This window comes from Pinus tabuliformis, chromosome 3_1 (assembly GCF_031772625.1).
Source record: "Pinus tabuliformis cultivar Carrire ecotype Pingquan chromosome 3_1, CPIR1, whole genome shotgun sequence".
NCBI classification, from domain to species: Eukaryota; Viridiplantae; Streptophyta; class Pinopsida; order Pinales; family Pinaceae; genus Pinus; species Pinus tabuliformis.
This window is the reverse complement of record NC_142301.1, coordinates 32,967,327-32,973,326: the sequence shown is the minus strand read 5'-3', so window position 1 is coordinate 32,973,326 and position 6,000 is coordinate 32,967,327.

Here is a 6,000-nt window from a genome sequence, read left to right as displayed (position 1 = left end):
TCAGCAGCATCTACCCTTAGGAATGTTCAGCTTTCAACCTCCCCTCCCTCTGGCCCAATGCCTGTATTTATAATGCTTTAGAGGAAGTTAAACAGGTCCACCATCAATGGGATAAGCCCCTCTTTCAAAGGGATAGTTCCCCTCTTCATGGGATAAGTTCCTCTTTCATTGGGATGCATGAACCATCTGGAGGCGCTCAATCCACGTCAAACCATCTTCTAGAATGCTCTAGAATCGACCGCAAGTAAGTTTTTTGAAGTAAAACTTGCGCCTTTTGACTTTTACAGGGGTACGCACCCACCCCTTTACAGACAGAGCGTACAAGTACGCATGTATTATGTACTTGAGGTGCGTGCCTGCAGGTAAGAGTAAGAGAAACTGCGTAACCAGAGTTATATTGATTTTTAAAGGCTTTCTCTCTTTTTTGGAGTTTGACATGAGGAGCAGAGGTATAAGACTTGCCAAGGAGGACAGTATGGTTATTGATGGAGCCATACTGACTGTAAATAGTCATGGTGAAAAATTTTAGTGTAACATGAAGGAAGAATCATGACCATAGACCAACTTTCATTTGTTGGTCCTAATTTGACTCCCAATCAACCAGATTCCATATATGAAAGTGGTATCTCCCATACCACAGATTAATTATGTGGCAACCTATTCCATGCTCGCGTCTACTAATGATCTAGTAGGTGATGTAGTGCATCATTTACTGGGGGAATTAGAGTCTGATCTATCCATTGGATCATTCTATCCCTTCCAGAGAAATGTTCTCCCATCTGATGAGAACCTCTTGGAAGTCATGGCCTTCTGAAGGTCATGATCAAGGTCCGAGCATAGTTCCTTGTCTTGTGTCAAGCTCCTTAAAAAATGAAACAAGGTTCCCTGAGCAAAGTTCCTTTTCTTGTGTCATGCTCGTTAAAAATTGAAACAAGGTCCCATGAGAAGAGTTCTTTCACTGTGTCGAGCTCAGTAAAAAATGAAACGGATCCCCTTCCAATTTGTGTCTTTGATTAGATATCGTAAATTTCAGTCGAGGCTTTCACTTGATCTCGTAAATGAATCTTCATTCCATCCACCCAATAACCAATAATCTACTCAGGTGAATGAAATGCAGCTTGGGGGGCATGTGCATAGAATTGAGTCATTATATTTGGGACATGAAAACTAATTTCAAGCATAATTTTTTACTATTTCAAGCTTGTGTAAAAATGAAACACTCTCAAGCATAGTTTTTCTCATGCTTTAATCTTGTATAAAAAATGAAACCATCTTCAAGCATTCTCAAGCATAGTTTCCACATGTTTCAAGCTTATGTAAAGATGAAACCATTCTCATCCTATCTCTTGTGATTTCCTTTTCTATCAACCTGTTTATGCCATATGAACCTTGGTTTTCTTTTTCCATTATCACCATCTTTTTTGCCAATCATACACTTTCACTTGGTTATTTTACACTTTCCTGAGGAACCACTATAATGAGTGGTTTTATTAGGTAGTCTCTTAACTTCTATGTGTTTTGAGTAGTTCCGTCATGACTAGAACGAGTTGTTACCTTTAATACCCCTCATTCCCCTAGGAGGAGTCCTCTTTTAGTTCTTTTCAGACTCCCAAAACATGAAAAGATCGTTGAAAACTTGTCTTTTCAAACTCATTAAAGTAAATGAAAAGACATATCCTCAGTATAAGTTTAACCCTTTTCTGTACAGAGATAGACTATTTATGAAAAAGGAATACCTTAGCCGACCATGGCTAAGAGTTTCTCTTGAGTATTTTTTTCTGCCTTTTTAGAATCAAGTGACTATTTATGAAAATGAACATTTAGAGTTTTCTTTGTCACCTCTTTTTCAAACTCTCTAAACATAAAAAGTATGTTGAGTTAGACCTTTGCTAGACTCGTTAAAACATCAAATAACAATGGACTCGTCGAACATGACTGTATTGAACCACTCCTTCTCAGGGTTCGTTAAGAATACTTAGATGGATTCTTCCGAAGGATGAAATTATAGATCAAGCACATGTTATCCTCCTCAAGCTTGTTAAAAAATAAAAACATACTTACCAAAAATGGTTGGGGAAACTGGGAAAATGGGATACTCTAACTATTATGGCACTGAGTCGCTCTTGAACATGACACTCTTCCACTTCATCTCTGTGGCTATTGGGTTGGGAAATATGCTTGTCTTTTGGTTCATCATACCATTTCAGAGTCTCTGGTTTCAGTTTTGGGTCATTGCTTCCAACTCTATTCAGTGTCGTCGATGTGTTCAAGAGAAGTAATTTTTATGGTATTTGCTAAGACCCTCTTAATCCTTCATTCCATGTCTATTGTTCTTGAACCAATTACACATCAAAGTCATTCTTTTTGAAATCATGATACTCATTTTATGTCGTTGATGGGGGATACATTAAGGCCCCCCTATGATGGGTCTCTTCCTATCTACATTAGCTCATTATCTAGGAATTTGACTTAGAAACTCTTCCTTCAGTACCTTGGGACTTGTATACTTCAATAGAAAGTTTCCTTGCTCTCGGTGATAGGTTTTCATAACTGGCCTTCAACCGTTAGATTCTGTGTGGTGTTTGACTTCAACTCATTCATTCGCACCATACTGATTTTACTATTGTACCCTAAAAGCCATTAACATCATCAGTTGTTTCTCACATGTCTCTTAACGAATTACATAATTTGACGATATCAAATGGTTTTTTCCATGTTCAACTTCAACTCCTTTATTCACATGGTTAGACTCGTACATTGGATAATTGAGTGAATGAGATAGAAGACCCCGAATCTTGTTCCATCCATATGGGATGTGATTTCAAGATTAATGCAATATTATGAAGCATGATGGATATGATCATACAAAAAATCATCCAATCATGGATCCACACTTCATCATCAATGGACACAACTTCTTAATCATTGTACATGTAATGTTAGCTTATGTGTTGAGTATGGGTATGCCTCCCTAAAAAAAGATATCATGATGAAAACATATTATAACATATGATGATCTGATGAGTTGTTCTTGATTCGAACTTGTTGGCATTATGATTCTGGTTTGGCTCTATGGTACAGGTGTTGTACTTAATGGAAACTCACTCAAGTGGCAGATCTCTGTTCAGGCTCTCAAAATCATAGAAAATAAGATACCGGCAGGTGCTCCATTCAGAAGGTGCGGACCCCAGTTCACTCACTCCAATGCAGAAAAGCGTGCACACGTGGGAATTCTTATGTTTGGCCCTTGGTATTTAGCCCGTCGTTCATGATCCTATGGTTTTGGTCCGTGGTATAAGATCTAAACTATTGAGCCCCAGGTTTTTGGATCCCTTGTATTGGCTCTCTATGGTTTTGTTTCATGGTTTTAGTAAGGGCTTGCCTATAAAAAGGAAAGGAGATCATTTGGATTGTTACTTGTGAAAATTGAACATCTTAAGATCTGAAATTTTGGGTGATCGGTTTGAGAAGCTAGATCTAAATCAAGGTGAAATATTTAACTTGAAAGGCGGATCTATCGTGATCTCTTTGGCGCATGATCAGACCTGTGGATCTGACAGTCTGTGGCACATTGGTGGACTATTAATTTGGGTCTAGTTGGAGGTCCGCAGGTGATCCACAGCTCAGGTGCGGAGGTATGTAGGACAGAAGAAGGGACAGTTCGGAGGTATGCAGCGCATCAGAAGGCGCAGGTGCAGAGGTACGCAGAGCGACAGAAGGTTCAATGTGTGGGTACGCGGAGAAATAGAAGGATCAGGTGCGGAGGCTCGCTGTCAAGAAGACAGTGTAGGTGCGGATCTGAGCAGTGGTACGCAGTTTAGCAGAAGAGCTAAGTGCGGTGGTACGCAGAGCACAAGACGGATCAAGTGCGGATCTACGCAGTCAAGGCACAGAAGAACTGCGGATATCCACATACTGCTATTGGTGAAGTTGCGGACCCCTTTTGAAATAATTATTGGCTGCCTTTTATCTATTGCTGCGGAGTTCTGGGTTTATATTTCTGGTATAGTTGTTCTGGTTACTGCATTCTGAGAAATTATTCATTGGTAGATTATAAAAGAAGATTGGTTATGTACTTGAAGATTATTTGATGGATCCAGTCTGAAAATTGATGAAACGTGGTCCTTGAAAGAAAAGGAGTAGGCCAGCACCTACGTACTAGTATCTTGGCTAGTACAAGAGCTAAGGGGGTTGTAGCTCCCTTCTAGGAGAAGATGAAAAACGAGAGAGGGTTGTAGCTCTCTGTAGGTTGCAGCCTGCGTACTGGTAAAGGACTGCACCAGTACAAAATCATTGTAAATGGAAGTGTCTAATTGAAAGAAGATAGAGACATATTGCAGCAAGTGGTTTTCACCCACATTGGGTTTCCACCTTATATCTGGTGTTCTTTGATGTGATTGTCGGTTTTTCTTGTTCTTGTTCATGATTATATGGTACTGACATACAAGTTAATGATCAATATCTAAAGTATAAATTTGGAAGGTATATTGAAAAGAATTTAATAATAGTGATTCACCCCCCCTCTCAGTATTATTCCCTACAACTGGTACCAGAGCAGGTCCTTCAGAGAATCTTGATCGCTTGAAGGAAGATCGTTCATCATGAGCAACTATGAGAAGGAAGCATCAATTAGGCCACCAATTTTTGATGGGACAAACTTCGTGTATTAGAAGGTAAGAGTTACTGCCTATCTTCAATCTCTTGGTACAAAAGTTCGGGATATCATAGATACAGGGTACATGTTTCCTTCATCAACTCATACAGATCTGGCTGAGAAGAAGAAATATGAAACAAATGCAAAGGCAGTCAATACTCTATTAAGATGCCTATCTCAATTAGAATTCGTCAAGGTTATGCAGTATAAATCCACAAAAGAAATATGGGACAAGATTGTTCTGAGCTATGAAGGAGATGAACAGGTAAAACGAGCAAAACTTCAAACCCTTAGGATTGAGTATGAAAATCTCAGAATGCACAATGATGAAAATGTGGCTAACTATTTCCTTCGTGTAGATGAGATTGTTAATTGTATGAAAAACTTGGGTGAAGAAATAAAAGAAGTTGTTGTGGTTGAAAAGGTTCTAAGATCTCTGTCCCCTAGATTTGAATCTAAAGTTTCGGCAATAGAAGAAAAGGAGAATCTTCGAAACCTTACCATGTCACAGCTACACGGGATTCTAACTACTTATGAAATGAGGAAAGGAGGACCATCAAATAGGAGAGAAGCTGCTTTCAAGGCTTCAGGCAAAGGAAACTACTATGAGTTAGGACATGCATCAGAAGAGGAAGAAGAATCAAATTTTGTCAAGAATCTTCAACGGGGTACTGGAAGATTCAGAGGTAAGTTACCCTTCAAATGCTTTGCTTGTGGGAGAGTCGGTCACTATGCAGCCAAATGTACGCATAAGGATAAAGGGAAGGAACCTGTTAGATGGAACAAGAAACATAATGCAACTAAGAAAAGTTACTACACTCATGAAGATAGTGATGGTCTTTCAAATAGTGATGAAGATGAACGAGGTAATAACTATAAACTTTTAATGGCTTTTGAAGATGATGATTACATGGATGCTATAGATGTAGATGGTTTTCATGAAGAGATTTCTAGACTTAAACTATGCTTAGAAGAAAAGAATATGATCATTGATACTCTGCAATTACAACTTGATGAAAAGGAACAATTCCTTGAGAAGTTAGAATGTGAAATTGTTGGGCTTAGAAAAGAAATTGAGAAAACAAAGTCTCTCAATCTCAAATTTGTTAAAGGATCTGAAACTATGGATGAGATCATCAATATACAGTGCTCTCCTCTAATCAAGATAGGTCTAGGCTATAATGGAGAAACATCTCAAGCATCCACCTCAAAGAGTTATCTTGATGCAGCAAGGAGGCATGAGCCAAAGACCAATGAAGATCACTAGGTAAAACAGGGACGAATTCCATCAAAAAGAAATAAAGGCTATCAAGAAAATCAAGGGCAATCCACCTTAAGGGTGAATA